The sequence below is a fragment of the Dromiciops gliroides genome, chromosome 3, assembly GCF_019393635.1.
Source record: "Dromiciops gliroides isolate mDroGli1 chromosome 3, mDroGli1.pri, whole genome shotgun sequence".
Lineage (NCBI taxonomy): Eukaryota > Metazoa > Chordata > Mammalia > Microbiotheria > Microbiotheriidae > Dromiciops > Dromiciops gliroides.
This window is the reverse complement of record NC_057863.1, coordinates 604357012-604374057: the sequence shown is the minus strand read 5'-3', so window position 1 is coordinate 604374057 and position 17046 is coordinate 604357012. Positions and strand designations below refer to the sequence as shown.

The 17046-nt window shown below is 40.1% G+C and overlaps 1 protein-coding gene across 2 annotated transcripts in view; it reads right to left on the bottom strand.

Annotated features, from left to right (window-relative positions):
- The window catches only part of EYA3 (EYA transcriptional coactivator and phosphatase 3), a 111829-nt gene that overhangs the window by 83724 nt on the left and 11059 nt on the right, over window positions 1-17046 (bottom strand). The gene's annotated exons all lie outside the window — the stretch shown is intronic.

Below are 17046 nucleotides of genomic sequence, written 5' to 3'. Positions count from 1 at the left end.
TTTCTATTTCAGTTTGATATTACTGTTCTAGATCAAGATTCTTAAACTGGGGCCTATAAACTTTCTTGCTTTTATATGTGTGTGGCTCTATAAAAAATGATAACTGTATTTAAATATAGCTTATTTCCTTTGTGATTCATGTATTTTATATGCCTAAAAACATTATTCTGAAAAGGGATCAATAGGCTTCACCAAACTGTCTAAGGGGGCCATGAGGCAAAATAGGTTAAAAACTACTACTCTCAGGGGCAGCTAGGTGGCGTAGTGGATAAAGCACTGGCCCTGGATTCAGGACTCCCTGAGTTCAAATCCGGCCTCAAAGACTTGACACTTAACCAGCTGTGTGACCCTGGGCAAGTCACATAACCCTCATTGCCCTGCAAAAAAACCAAAACAAACAAAAAACTTCTGCTCTACTTATCTAGCTCAGTAATGTCACTGGGTCTAGCAAGATGAAGTCCCAGATCTGGCAGAGAACCTAACTTGATATAAGGTGCAGTAACAGCAAATGTCTATCATTCACTACTCAATTCTGAATCCCAGATCCAGGGTGTACTGAGAAGGGGACCAACATCTAGAAGCAAGTAGCAGTAGTATAGCTTGGAGCTCTAAGAACAAAGCAGAGGCAGCTAGGTGGTGCAGTGGATAAAGCACCAGCCCTGGAGTCAGGAGGACCTGAATTCAAATCTGGCATCAGACACTTGACACTTACTAGCTGTGTGACCCTGGGCAAATCACTTAACCTTCATTGCCCTGGGGGAAAAAAAAAAGGACGAAGCAGAGCAGGGTCTCAGGTCCACTATCAAGCCCATCCTGAAGCATGAAGCGGAATAACCATGGCAGGAATCCTCAACCAAAATAAAAGCCTACAGTTCTGTCACTGAATTTGCTTAAGTCCAGTCAACTGGAACTCCAAATGGGGCAGGAACACAAGTATGTTAGGTTGCTCAGGCCCAAACCTATCAGCAAACTGCAGCATTAAGATGAAGGGAGCAACAATTAGACTTTGCCCTAGACCAGACCACTTGGAAAAGCACTGAAAGCTTGCAGGTCCCCAGCCTGAGCTGTATCTGAGATCCTGGAATAACACAATACTCAATACTCCCCACCCCTATGCGCCCCCCCCCCCAAAAAAAAGAAAAAAAGAGCAAGACCAGCCTAGACATTCCTTCAGAAGTACTGGACCTAATAGAGTTCAAAATCAAGGAGTATACTGGAATAATGAGCAAACAAAAAAGAATCCCATCATTAAAAAAGATCATTATGGTGACAGGTACAACCAAGACACAAACCCTGAAGAGAATGACTCCAAAACATCCACAAGCAAAACTAACAAAAAATATATATAGTTTAGTATACACAAATTCAACTAGAATTTCTGGAAGGGATCAAGAGTTTTTAATCAAAGAAATGAGAGTGCTAGAGGAAAACAGTGAAAAAGAAATGGGAACTATGGAAGAAAGAACTGGAAAGGGAATTAACAGCTTAGTACAACTGTCAAAGCAACAAATTCGCTGAAAATTAGGATGGACCAAATAGAAGCCAATGACTCCATTAGAAAATAGGAAAAAGTAAAACAAGGTCAAAGGGCTAAAAAATAGAAGAAAAATCTAAGTTATCTTATAGCAAAAACAACTGACATAGAAAATAGATCAAGTAAAGCTAGTTTAAGAATCATCAGACTACCTGAATACCATTACCAGGAAATGATCAAAGAAAACCGCCCAGATCTCTTAGAACAAGAGGGCAAAGTGGAAACAGAATTCACTGGTATACTCCTAAAAGAAAACCCAAAATGAAAATTCCCAGAAACATTACAGCCAAATTCCAGAGCTTCTGGGTAAAGGAAAAAAAAAATAGCCAGGAAAAATGAATTCAAGTACTTAGAAACCACAGTCACCATCACCCGAAGGGAGCAGAGAGCTTGGAATGCAATATCCCAGAAGGCAAAGGGTATAGGTCTACATTACCTAGCAAAACTGAACATAATGTTACAGGAGGAAAAATGAACCTTTAATGGTTTCTAGGATGGAAATGAAGGGAATCTTCAAGTGACCATTCCATTTAAAAATTTCAGACTGAAGAAAGGAAATCAGTACAAAGTCTAGCATGCAAAGTAAGGGAATAGATTTCAAAGAGTTCAGAGAAAGGATGGGTAGAAGAATCTCAGATAATTTAGGAGGCAGAAGATTTGGAACCAGAGGATATGGGTTCAAAAATCTTTCAAAACAAAAGCTATCAAAAACAATGAGGAAAAGGGGAAGTTGTTTAAAGAATCTGGCATGAATTTACAGTGTGAAGAACTCAATTTTTAAAAGTCAGATACAAAAAAAAAAAAGTCAGATACAGAACACAGAAACAAGGACAGGTAACAAGATGAATCCAAAAATCTGAGATTAAGAAGAATATCAGGGGGGGCAGCTAGGTGGTGCAGTGGATAGAGCACCAGCCCTGGAGTCAGGAGTACCTGAGTTCAAATCCAGCCTCAGACACTTAACACTTACTAGCTGTGTGACCCTGGGCAAGTCACTTAACCCCAATTGCCTCACTAAAAACAAAACAAAACAAAAAAAAAGAAGAATATCAGGAGTGCTAAAACTCAGTTTTGTGCTCTGTGTGTATTTAAGCACAAAACTGAGTTTTAGCACTACTCCTGATAATCAGCTAGGTAGTAAAGTAGATGCAGTGCTGGATTCAGCAAGACCTGAGTTCAATTCCTACTTCAGACATTTACTGGCTGTTTGACCTTGGACAAGTCACTTGATTTTTGCCCTGGTTTCCTCGTCTGTCAAAAGGGGGATAATAAAAAGCACCAACTATCCAAGGTTGTTATGAGGATAAAATGAGAGAATATTTGTAAAGTGCTATGCAAACCTTAAACTGCTATATCAAATGCTGGTATTATGCTAGTTATTAACATATATTCAGAACCAAGAAGACAATCAAGGAAAGGAAAAGGCTATAGCTCAGAAAAGATGAGATGACAATGAAAAGTTTATGGTTCAATTCTTAATTTGCTTGTTTTCTCTGCCAAGGAAAAGAATTTTTGGACCAGAAAGACTAAAACAAAAATGACAAATGGATCCAACTATCCTTGGTGAAATCAAAAGATTTTAATTTTTTTAAAAAATTGTCTTAGTATGATAGCTAGCATTTACATGGCGCTCTAAAGTTTGCAAAGCACTTTTAAAAACATTCTCTTATTTTATCCTCATAACAAACTAGGAAGGTGGGTCCTATTATTATCCTCACTTAAAGCATTTAAGGCAAGTAGGTGGCACAGTGAATTAGGGTGTTGGAGTCACAAAGACCTGAGTTCAAACTCTGCAGCAGACACTTACTAAGCTGTATGACCCTGGGTAAGTCACTTAACCTCTCAGCTTCAAATTTCCTCATTTGTAAAATGGGGACAATAATAGCCCCTACCTCCCAGGGTTGTTGTGAGGATCAAATGAGATAACATGTACAGTTTTGTACAAACCTTAAAGGACTATATAAAAGCTATTATTATAATTAGCTATTATTTTACTTACAGATGAGGAAACTGAGGCAGAGATCAAGTGACTTGTCCAGGGTCACACATACTAGCTAAATATCTGAGGCTGAATTTGAATTCAGGTTTTCCTAACTTTAGGTCCAGCTCTCTATCCACTGTGCCATCTAGCTTCTTTGGATTCTTCAAAGGATCACAGATTTAGAGTTAATAGGGACCTCAGAGCTCATCCAATCCAATAATCCCATGAAGTTAAGTAATTTATCCAAGGTGGCATATAAGTAAGTAGCAGATCCAAGATTCAAACCCATACCCTCTGGCTCCAAATGCAGCATTCCTTCTATTGAACCATACAAGTTCCCCAGCTAAGTGACTAGATCCAGATGAACTACATCCTCTGGTACTGAAACAGCTGGCACATGCAATGGCTATGCCACTCAGTGACCTCTGAAAGATCATGGAGAACAGAAGAGTCACTACAGGACCGGAGAAGAGCAAATGCCACAATATATTTATTTTTAAAGGAATAACAATGGAGTCTATAAATTCTAAAGCCAGGAATCTTGACTTAGATTCCTCACTAAATTCTAAACAATGTTATTAAAAGAATGACTACATAGGGAACATCTGGAAAAGAAAGTGTTCACAAAGATATAGAATGAAGACAAGAACTGGTCAAGGCACACTGACCTCATTTGCTTTTTTTGGAAGGGCTACTAAACTGGGAGGAATGTCACTCAGACTATTCTTAGTAACAAAGTGGAGAGAGGTGAGGTAAACAATGGAATAATTAGATGGAGACAGGACTGGCTGAAGGGCTAGACCTGAGGAGTAATCAATCTTTCCTGGTTCAAAGTCAACTTGTAAAGAAAGGCTCCAGTCCAGGGATCTTGATCCCTACAATTTAACATTTTTTATCAAGACTTGGATCAGATTTGCAAATGACACAGAGCTGGAAGAGCTAACACACTAGATGGCAGTAAGGATCCAGAAAGAACTTGACAAGCTAGAACATTGACTGGGCTGAAGTTAATAGGATGAAATTTACATGTAACATGCTACAAGGGTTCGAAAAACAATTTAACAAATACAATATGAAACATGTCAGCAGTAGTTTATCTGAAAAAGATACAGGGATTTTAGTGGATTGAAAGCCTAATACGAATAAACATTGCGTTGGTACACCAGTCAAAAAAGCTAATGCTGGGGGCGGCTAGGTGGCGCAGTGGATAAAGCACCGGCCCTGGATTCAGGAGTACCTGAGTTCAAATCCAGCCTCAGACACTTGACACTTACCAGCTGTGTGACCCTGGGCAAGTCACTTAACCCCCATTGCCCCGCAAAAAAAAAAAAAAAAAAAAAAAGCTAATGCCAACTCAGATTGCAATAAAGAGGCCTCCTGTCCAGGACTAGTAAGTGGGTCATAGTTCTACTATAGTCTACCCTAGCCAGACCACATATGAAGTACTATGTTTATTTCAAGGGATTATTATTATTGTTGTTATTTATTTTTAGGAAAAACATCAAAAAGCTAGGTAATGCAAAAGACAGGAACAGACAGATTTTTTTGGTTTGTTTTGTTTTGGGCAGGGCAATGAGGGTTAAGTGACTTGCCCAGGGTCACACAGCTAGTAAGTGTCAAGTGTCTAAGGCTGGATTTGAACTCAGGTCCTCCTGAATCGAGGGTTGGTGACACCTAGCTACCCCCTAGAACAGGCAGATTTTTGATGAAGAAATCAAAGCCATATACAGTCACATGGAAAAAAAAATGCTCTAAATCATTACTGATTAGAGAAATGCAAATTAAAATAACAGAGATAACATCTCACACCTATCAGATTGATTAAAATGATAAAAAAGGAAAATGATAAATGTTGAAAGAGATGTGGGAAAATTGGGACACTAATACACAGCTGGTAGAACTGTAAACTGATCCAACCATTTTGGAGAGCAATCTGCAACTATGTCCAAAATAAAATTGTGTATACCCTTTGACCCATCAATACCACTATTAGGAATGTTTCCCAAGGTGATCAGGGAAAAAGGAAAAGAACCTACATGTTCTAAAATATTTATAGCAGCTCTCTTTGTGGTGGCAAAGAACTGGAAATTTCGGGGTGCCCATCAATTGGGGGATGAACAAGTTGTGGTATAGGACTGTGATGCAATACTACTGTGATGTAAGAAATGATGAGCAAGGGGCAGCTAGGTGGCGCAGTGGATAAAGCAATTCAGATTCTGTAACTCTGAGGTTTTGTGTGAGATCAGGGAAGACCAGATGGGTGCTAGGTCTTGATAGGTACTGAGGCCTCAGGAAATTATACTGCCTTTTATCTTAAGCAATATAATTAGGCTTAAGTGGGTTATGTCACAGTAAAGGAAGACAATCTCTGAGAAAACTGTCACGGCAGAAGGGAGAAACCCCTGGAAGAGGGTTTGCATGGCAGGAAATGGTTGCCATGGAAGTTGACTGAGGGTGGGGGGGAGGGGGAAAGACCAGTGGTAATTGTCACCCTAGCCAGGGACTTCTGAGGGTGGTTAATATGGTTTTAGGAGGAATGATACTTAAGATGCTCAGGGACCCTTGCTTAAAGCTATGGATCAGTACATTTTCCCTGAATCTGGCTCACAGCGTTCAGTCCTCTCAAGATTCAATTCTAACAGCCAAAACCTTGAGTCAAGGTATTCCAGAGAAAAGGGCTGGTGATCAGTACAAACCACTCTTCTGAGAGGGGGAAAGGAAGAAGACTATAAGAACTGGCAGAAAGTGGCAGACAGGGCTGCAATAGGTAAAGCCATAAAGGCCTTTTCATATGCATTGCCAGTGGGTTCAGGAAGACAGTAACCTAGCACCATTACAGTGATACAAGCAAAGAAAGATCTTTGATGAGCCTGCCTGGTCCCCCACCAGGGATACATGCTAAGATCAGGTCAATTCCTCCGTCTTCTGGGGTAGAAAAGGGGAATGGGAAACTGGTGCTATAATCAGCCAAGCAGAGCAAGTGGTGGTCAAGGCTCTAATCAGAGGCTCTGCCTCCCTCTCACATTCTGAGGCTCCTGCCCCTAATCAGACATATGGTCAGAAGAGAAATCAGGGCTTTAGGTCATTTTTCTAGCAGGACTATTAGACAAGCAAAAACCAACGTATTAGCCTGGGGCTCGGGTCCGTGGCAGTCTCTACAACCAGAAAAAATTTGTCTTGATTGTTAATAACCAGGCCTCCAAACAGTTTTTTGTCTTTCACTTCTCAAGTAATTTTGTATGATCTTGCCACATGAATGAGAGACTCATTCATTAGCCTTTATAGTAGGTATATTACTCCCAATCAAATGCTGTCTTATAAGAGTGGGCCCATAAAGGACAGGCAACCTACAAAATCAGGGACCAGCCAATGATAGCCCATGGCCACCTTGCCTGTTTTTGTAGGTCTACAAGCTAAGTATGGTTCTTAGTTCTTCTAGCCCACTTCTAATCAAGATAATTATTCTCAAAATTATTCCATTTTTATCAAAGGTACCCCCACATAAGTAAAGAGACATTTAGAGGTGCTTACTATGTGCCGGCCAATGTGCTAAGTGTTGGGGATATAAATACAAGCAAAAAGTCAGACTCTGTCCTGAAAGGAGCTGACATTTGAGTGGAATTTATAAAGATATTTCTATTGCTTCATACAATATTGTGAGAACTGAAGAGTTAGTCCCAACACAATGGTTCCTGTCAATAAATAAATACAAGATAATCTGAGGGAGAAAGCACCACCAACTTATTTATGCATATGCTGTAGCTCCTCTCCAGGAGACTGTAAACTCCTTGAGGACAGGTACTTTCTGTCCCAGAATTAAGCGGTACCTTGTACATAGTAGATATTTAAGAAATGCCTGACTTCAGTTGAAAATTATGCAACTAACTGGTGAGAAAAATAATTTCTACCAGGTAACATCATTTTGTTATTTCCACTCATTCATATAAGCTCATTACTATTTGCTTTTTCCCTTTTTGTTGGCAGATACATGGACTTCAGGAAAAAGAACACAAGACATGTTATACTTCCAAAAGAATGTACCCAAAGTAGTAACTGAGAAATGTGACTCTGCTTGGATTAAATCCTGTAGCTACTAACAGAATATGTCAAATTAGCACCTCTCAGGGGGCACTCAAATCTTCCAGTGGTTGATCACACATTTCATTACTCTCACCTGTCCTCTTCACTTCCTGGCACAAGTCAATTTGGAACTTCTATTGCACTAAGGATAAGGAGAAAGATGGAACACTAACAATAGATTAAAGACTTGGCTAAAGCAACAAGCTGACTACCAGGAAGAAGGAATAATATGTCACTGGCCAGGAATCTGGGGCAAGTACTCCAAATGCTATCAAAAGTTCCAGAGAAACTTTAGGAAGTTCAGGATCTCTAGTTTGTAGAGCTGAAAGTAATCCAAGAGATGGAATCTCTAATAGAGGACACCTTACTTCCAAGTCATTTAAATGCTTAATAAAAGTTAGCAGCTGAATGCCAACTATATGGTACCTAAAATAGATTCTGAGATAAAATCTTATTTCCAAAAAATTAACATTAGTTAAGATAACAGTGTTAATGAGGCCAAGTATATATTTTTTTTTTAATTTTTTTTTTTAGTGAGGCAATTGGGGTTAAGTGACTTGCCCAGGGTCACACAGCTAGTAAGTGTTAAGTGTCTGAGGCCAGATTTGAACTCAGGTACTCCTGACTCCATGGCTGGTGCTCTATCCACTGCGCCACCTAGCTGCCCCCAAGTATATATATTTGATTCCCAGAAGGCCAGATAACTTCCTGGGGAAAGACTATTCAAAAGTAACCACAGCCTACACCCTAATCAAAAAGTTCACAAAGAGTGGTCTTGAACACCAAGACCCTTTCAGAAGGTTCTCAAGGTCAAAACTACTTTCATAATAACGCTAAGATGTTTTAATTTCTAATATGGTCAATGTTGATAGGTATAATCCATATAAACAAAAACTCTCTGATGGGTCCTCAATAATCTTTAAGTATAAAAAAGTTTTGAGAACTGTTGACCTAACTCAACCTAAAATAGAGACTATTTCAAGCTTGGGGGTGGAGGTGGAGGCTAAAAGATAAAAGGGACAAGACTCAGATTCTACCTCTGACACTACTTTTGTTACCCTGGGCAAAATCATTTCACCTCCATAGGCAGAGGACATGTTTTTTGTCTTTTTGCTGGGCAGTGAGGGTTAAGTGACTTGTCACACAGCTACTAAGTGTCAAATGTCTGAGACCAAATTTGAACTCAGGTCCTCCTGAACCCAGGGCCGGTGCTTTATCCACTGTGCCACCTAGCTGCCCCCAGCAGAGGACATGTTTTAAAGCTAAATGTATAAGGGGGATTGCTGTGCTAGCAGTACAAAGCTGGAGGAACAAAATGTTGCTGGGGGGGACCAGAAGTGCAGCCCTAGTCACAAGCATGGCACAGCCAACAGACAGCAGACCTATGTACAGAGAGGTTGAAAAAGGGCAACCATAGAGGTATCTCTGCGTTCTCCCCTCAGAACCGTCCTGGGTGAGGACCCCGCCACCAATGTCTCCTCAACCAAAACTCCGACCCAGTCAGCCCAGGTCTCAGAAAAGTATGGATCCCCAAAGCACATAACTGGGAAAGGTGACAAGTAGGCTAGACTCCAGTGACCTCTCAGAGCCTCTTGGCAGCAGGATCCTGGTTACCCTCGGCCCCTGAGGCTCACAGATCTTGTCTTAGTCTTCAAGAACAGGCAGCAAGGGCTGCCAATATTTTTATAGCAAAACCACTATAATCCTGCTATGGAAGTCAAATGTGAAATAAAGGATGTAGTATTATGCTATTGCACAGTTTTGTGAAAAAATTACACCACCAACCCTCCTGACAATAAACATCTGAAGTAATAATCTGATGCACTAGTTGCCTGGACAACTGCAAAAGCCTTTGAACTGCTCTCCTTGCCTCAAAGTCTCTCTGCACTCCTATCCATATCTTCCATTCAAATGCCAAAGTGATTTTCTTGTTGTTGTGTTTTGGGTTTTTTTTAGTGAGGCAATTGGGGTTAAGTGACTTGCCCAGGGTCACACAGCTAGTAAGTGTTAAGTGTCTGAAGCTGGATTTGAACTCAGGTCCTCCTGACTCCTGGGCCAGTGCTCTATCCACTGTGCCACCTAGCTGCCCCTCAAAGTGATTTTCTTAAAGTGAAGGTCTGATCAATCATCTGCAGTGGATCCTTTCTGCCTCTAAGGTAAAATAAAAAACCCCTTGATCCGGCATTAAAAGCTCCTTAAGATCTGGCTCCAGCTTAACTTTTATTAAATTTTTGTTTTTGTTTTTTTGTGGGGCAATGAGGGTTAAGTGACTTGCCCAGGATCACACAGTTAGTGTCAAGTGTCTGAGGCTGCATTTGAACTCAGTTCCTCCTGAATCCAAGGCCAGTGCTTTATCTACTGCGCCATCTAGCTGCCCCCCCCAGCTTAACTTTTCAACTTTCTTACACAATACTCCTGTCCACACTTTACTGGTTTTCTTATTCTTGTTCAACAAGTCAACAGCATTTACTAAGCAGCCAGAGTGGTAAGCACTGGGAGTATACAAGATAAGACAATACCAATACCTGCCCTCAAGGTGCTCACAGTCTAACGTGGGAGACAACATGCAAACAACTACATATAAACACTACATACCGCACAAATCGAAATACGGGATAAATTCTCTCAAAGGAAGGCACCGACATTAAGGAGGACATAGAAAAGCCTTTTTGCAGAAGGTGAGATTTTAACTGAGACTTCAGGGAAGCCAGGAGGCTAAGATGACAAAGAAGAACATTCCAGGAATAGGGTCACCCAGTGAAAATGCCCGTGCCCTGAAGAAGGAGGAACAAGGAGGTCAGAGTTACTGGATCACAGAATAAGTGGGGTGGAGTGACTAGAGAGGTAGGAAGGGGTCAGACTATGAAGGGCTTTAAAAGCCAAATAAAGAATTTTACATGTGATTGAGCCATTAGAGTTTACTGAAGGAAGTGACTTGCACTCCAGGAAGATCAATTTGACAAGATGAGTGGAACATGGACTGGAGTGGGGAGAGTCTTGAGGCAGGGAGACCACCCGGCAGACTCTTGCAATAGTTAAAGTGAGAGTTACTAAGGATTTGCATTAGAGTGGTTGTAGTGACAAAGAAAACAAGGGAGCATAAATGAGAGATGTTATAAAGATAGATTCCACAGCAACTGATTGGGGGCACACTCCATCCCCAACTCTGGGATGAGAGTAAGGAGTCAAGGATCACACCTAGGTTATGAGCCTGGGGGATGGAGAAGGTGGTAGTACTCTAGACATTAAATTAGGAAGAAGGGAGAGTTTTGGAGGAAAAAATGAGTTCGGTTTTGAACATGCTGAGTATAAGATGTCTACATGACATCCAGTCACATATCAAGATGTTCAACGGACAGTTGGAGACGAGAGTCTGGAGGTTAGGCAAGAGATTAGGGCTGGATAAGTAGGACTGATAACCATCAGTCTAGAGATGGTCATCAAATCCATGGGACCCAATGAGATCACTAAGTGAAATAATAATAATGGCTCAAGAGGGAGCCCTGGGGGACACCCACTGTTAGCAGGTCTGACCTAGAGGAAGGAAGAGTCAGCAAAGGAGGCTGGGTTAAACAAAGTTAAACAGCTAGGAGGAGAATTGGAGCAAACACAAACAACTAGAGAGAAGAAGTACCAAGGAGAAAAGTGTTACTGACAGTATCAAAGATTGCAGAGCGGTCAAGGATGAGGACTGAAAAGTTCATCTGATTTGGTAGTAAAGAGAAAACTGCAAGCTTTGGACAGAGTAATTTCAGTTGAATAATGAATGAGGTTAGAATCCAGACTGCAGTGAGTTAAAAGGAGAGTGGAAGGAAAGGAAGTAGAGGCACTGATTATAGATGGCCTTCTCAAGAAATTTTGCCACAAAAGGTGAAAAGAGAGGATGATCACTAGTAGGGAGGGTTTTTTGAGGGGAGACATGCGTGTATGTTTGTAGGAGGGAAGCCAGTAAATTGGGACAATGTGAAGGTGAGACAGTAGACATAACAGAAGAGGGGATGGAATAGGATCATTTCTGAACAGGGAGGGTTTTCCTCAGCAAGAAGGGCCTTCATATAAGACAGGAGTGAAGGAGACAGTGGAAGAAGGTCTCTGAGTGATGTGAGATGAGGAGGTGAAGAGTAGAGGGCACTCTCAGCAAACTGCAAATGACTCAGGACTTAAGATGAAAACTGCTTTCCACCTCCAGAGAAAAAACTGATGGAGTATAAATGCCGACCGAAGAATATTTTTTTAAACTTCATTCTTTTGGGAGTTTGGGGGAGGGAGTCTGTTTTGGGTTTCGTTTTGTTGTTTTTTTGCAACATGGCTAACGTGGACATGTTTAACATAACTGTATGTGTATAATCTATACCAAATTGCCTGCTTTCTCAAAGAGCAGCGAAGGAGGGAGGGAGAGAATTTGGAACTCAAAATATTTAAAACCAAATCTTAAGAACTGTTTTTACTAGGGCGCAGTGGATGGAGCGCCGGCCCTGGAGTCAGGAGTGCCTGAGTTCAGGTCCGGCCTCAGACACTTGATACTTGCTGGCTGTGTGACCCTGGGCAAGTCACTTGGCCCCAATTGCCTCACTAAAAAAAACAACAACAACAACAACAAAAAAAAAGAACTGTTTTTACGTAAAATTGGGGGGATTAAATATTTATGTATATATGTATTTTTAAAAGAGCGATTCAGGTAAGATATAAGGACATACGGACTAGGGTAGCAGAAATGGAAAGAGAAGGGGCAGATACAAGACTGTGAAGGCAGAAGTGACAGAACTTGCTAATAATAATAATAATAATAACCACTCCCGTTTAGGGAGCTCTTCAAAGTCTGTGAAGTATGTTACCTACACTGCCTTATTTGAGCGTCACAACAACTCTATGAGTTAGATGCGACAACTATCATCCCCATTTTACGGATGAGGAAACTGAAGCGCAAAGAATGATAACACAAATATATGTGGCTGGTAAATAACAGGGGCAAAGTCATGAGAGAGGAGGATGCTACTGTTAGCAGGTCTGCCCTAGAGGAAGAGTCAGCAAAGGAGACTGGGTTAAACAAGCCTTGATTTATTTTAAAATAGCCTAGGAGTCTAATAATGCAAAGTCTACTGGTAGCCAGAGAATTTTTAGCTTCATTATCATTTTTAACTACTCTGGATCTCCAGATCCCATCTATGAAATGAAGAGATTAAATTAGATCACCTCTAAATTCTATAACCTGATTCTAGACTTGAACTTAAATCTTAGTTAATGGTGATTCCATGCACATATTAGGGAAGAGAAATGGTAGCAGCAGCAGCAGCAATCGTGGGGTACAGAGAAAAGGAACATGGCCTGGGAATATGCCACGCACAAGGTTCTGTGCTTGGCTACTAACTCGCTGGGCCCCTTTTCTGCTGTCCTGATCTCTATAACTAGATGATTAAACTGGATTATCTCTCATCTCCCTTTAGTCTAGGATTGTCAATTTTCCTGACTAAGGCTACATTTACTTTGGACTAGTAAACTTTTAGTTATTTTTAAAATTTTTCCTTAGAAAAAGTTACCTAGGGGCAACTAGGTGGTGCAGTGGATAAAGCAGCAGCCCAGGATTCAGGAGGACCTGAGTTCAAATCCAGCCTCAGACACTTGATACTTACTAGCTGTGTGACCCTGGGCAAGTTACTTAACCCTCACTGCCCGCAAAAAAAAGAAAGAAAGAGAAAAAGTTACTTAAGAAAACTAATTCAATGATTGGCCTCTGCTAACTTCAGTTCCCAAATACGACTTTTTTGCACTTAAAACAAGAGAAAAACTGGGGGAAAGTTTCCCCAATTCCAAAAAACAAATCAAAGAACGCAGAAGAAAAATATCAATAAAGAAAAAAAAGAAAACATCCTGGGTATGGCTTACTAAATGAACAGATTTATAATCCACTAGGCAATTAATTTTTTAAAAATGAAACAGACCAGCTAACTTAAGGGAAGTAGCCATTCACATCTATGACTAAAACAAAGTCCACAGGGAGTACCATAAACTCACTCCCTTCAGGAAATGTTTAATTTTTTTATATCAAAAATCAGACAATTGGGACAGCTATGTGGCGCAGTGGATAGAGCACTGGCCCTGGACTCAGGAGGACCTGAGTTCAAATCTGGCCTCAGACACTTAACACTTACTAGCTGTGTGACCCTGGGCAAGTCACTTAACCCCAATTGCCTCACCAAAAAAAAAAAATCAGACAATAAGTATGCAGAATGAGAAACAGTAAATCACAGAGGCAATAATGAACAGAACAAACACAAACATAAGAAACAAGAAAAAAATGTTAACTCTATCTATCTAGTCCCTGTGTGGAACAAATTCTTTTAGGGGCTCTACGTCTCACTTCAACCCAAAGGAGATCAAACAATTCCTTCTAATTCCAATTCCTCTCATTTTATGGCCAAGTAGTTCCTCTTCCTCGTGTTTCCATTCTTTTTTTGATATCATTCAAACATAATAAATTCCCACCAGGCCCTCTGTTTAATCAGACTCCCTCTAAAACCTGTGGTGATGACAAAGCTCTGAAGAGGCTACATGTATCATCTCTATGACCAGAAGAGGGAGATAAACAGGAGGCAAAATTTTAACACCTCTATGTTCTATTGGCATTATTATAAATATCTTGTTTTATAGTCAGCATATCTAAATTTTGAATAAATTAGTATTAATTCAGCAGTACTTCAAGTTTTTGAAGTTGCTATGTACTGCTAAATTAGAAAGGATAGGGGCAGCTAGGTGACACACTGGATAGAGCAACTGCCCTGGATTCAGGAGGACCTCAGTCCAAATCCAGCCTCAGACACTTAACACTAGCTGTGTGATGCTGGGCAAGTCACTTAATCCCAACTGCCTCACCCCCCCCCCCCAAAAAAAAGGAGGATAAATTTTGGGTTAAAATAGGAAAAGATCACTAGAACATTGCTGAATTTACAAAGCTTGCTAATAAGGGGGAAACCAGAGCACTATACGTAAGTGATCTAGAAGCAAAATGAACGCTTGCGACTTTAGGGTTTTATGTATTTGCTAAACATCTTCACTGTGCTAAATGAATCTTTCTTGTTTTAAGGAACTGAGGAATTATTTCATCTGATTTTGTTTTTAATCAATGGAACACAAACAACAAAATTCTTTTCCACTTGAAAGTTCATCATTTCAAATTTATTCCCATTCATAGCAAAGTTAAAGAGCAACAAACTAGTAATACTCCAGACTCTTGCACTTGCTCCATTACTCAACTTTTACTGCTCGAACAGACTACTCTAATGTACAGTCTGATCTTTCTTCAGAACTTCATGTAGAAGACAGGTGAAAAAGGAAAAACAAACCTAAGTGATAACTGCTACATATTTTAAAAGATTAAGCTACAGTATCCAAGCAGAGAACATTTTAAATTTCAGCAAGTCTATAGAAAAGTCTGAGTTTCTTTCATTACAAAACATACCCTTTTTTTCCAAGACAGAAAATTAATTAGGAAAAAAATTATTAAAATGCAATACTTAGGGGGCAGCTAGGTGGCGCAGTGGATAAAGCACCGGCCCTGGATTCAGGAAGACCTGAGTTCAAATACAGCCTCAGACACTTGACACCTACTGGCTGTGTGACCCTGGGCAAGCCACTTAACCCTCACTGCCCCGCTCCCCCACCAAAAAAAAACCTTAAAATGCAATATTTAGTTAATATTTCTGACTTAAGCTATGAGAGCTAACATAAAAGAAACAAAAACAACCATCTGCCCCTATATGGAAAAAGTCTCTTTTTAGCAAAAACAAAAGAATCTTCTAGTAGATTTTTTTGTTTGTATGTTTTTTGCAGGGCAATGAGGGTTAAATGACTTGCCCAGGGTCACACAGCCAGTAAGTGTCAAGTGTCTGAGGCTGGATTTGAACTCAGGTCCTCCTGAATCCAGGGCCAGTGCTTTATCCACTGCAATACCTAGCTGTCCCCCTAGTGGGTTTTTAAAATTTTAATTTCATAAATCTATTGGTTTCAAAGAGCTTAAAGTCAATTCTCATCACTATGTTCATTTTTCAGCCTTGAAATTTTTTAACTTCCTATGGCCTGATTCAATACTGAATGACCATCCCTCTTTCTCAGCAAAAATGCAGTGTGTGACCTTGGGCAAGTCATTTAACCCCAATTGCCTCACTAAAAAAAAAAAAAAATACATCCATTTCCACAAGGAACTCAAGGCATTTAACAGTAACATCTTCAAAATATGCTTCTAAAAGCTGCAATAGAATTTTTGTTTTGTTTTGTTTTTTCAGCATTTTACTAACTGATAACCACACATAGAAACACACAGAAAGCTAAGATCTGTGAATTATCCAAAGTCAGGTTCAGTAAAAAGGATGATGGGAAAAAAATAAGTGCTTGGTTTAGATACCTGATCAAAAAAGCTGTACAGCCTTAGGAACAAGGCAGGGACAGAGGAAAAGAATCAGTACTTGGCTTCCTAATTTAAAAAGCTTACACATTGGGGGCAGCTAGATGGCGCAGTGGTTAAAGCACCGGCCCTGGATTCAGGAGTACTTGAGTTCAAATCCGGCCTCAGACACCTGACACTTACTAGCTGTGTGACCCTGGGCAAGTCACTTAACCCCCATTGCCTGCAAAAAAAAAAAAAAAAAAAAAGCTTACACATTCTTACTCATAAAAGAGGAAACGGTTATACTACCCGTTCTCCTGACTAACGTCAATTTTCACACAGAGGTGTTTAAAAAAGCAAATCCATCCTCTCTTACCTGTCCAAATGTTAGCCTCATGCATAGCCTGTCAGATCACTCACTCTGTTTATGGTTCACAAGAACAGTTTGAAAACATGGCCCCAAGACAATTGTTGAATAGACTGTATCATAGGAATGAATGAAAAAAGCATTTATTAAGTACTTCCCATGTGCCAAGCATTGTGCTAAGCACTGTTGATAAAAAAAGAAAAAGTGAGAGTTCCTGTTCCCAAGGAGCTCACACTCTTTTGGGGGGAGACTACACATAAAAGGAAACTGCAATTTACATTTGTTTAGCCAGTCACATATACAAATCTAAGTAGTATGGTCATAAATCAAGTTAATTAACTAAAGTGTAATCAACAAGATCCTCAAAACTCTAAAAACTCTGTATGGAATATATATTATAGTCTTAATGTACCTTTTAGTTTTGTGACTAAAGATATCAATGCATAAATTCAAATACAGAAATTATTAAGATTCCATTACTGTTAAAATAAAATGCATAACTGTTTCAAAAACCTAGTTTTGAATTACAACCAAAACAACTGATCAAAGTCATTGCTGCTTCTAGCGATTAGAAAGGACGGATTCTGGATATAGAGAAGTAAACATCAAGAGTGAAACTAGGGCTTCTGTTCTGGCACAAGGTACTTTCGGATGATCAAAGATCTCGCTGTCTCCAAAACCAGCCTTGTCATTTTCAGATCAGC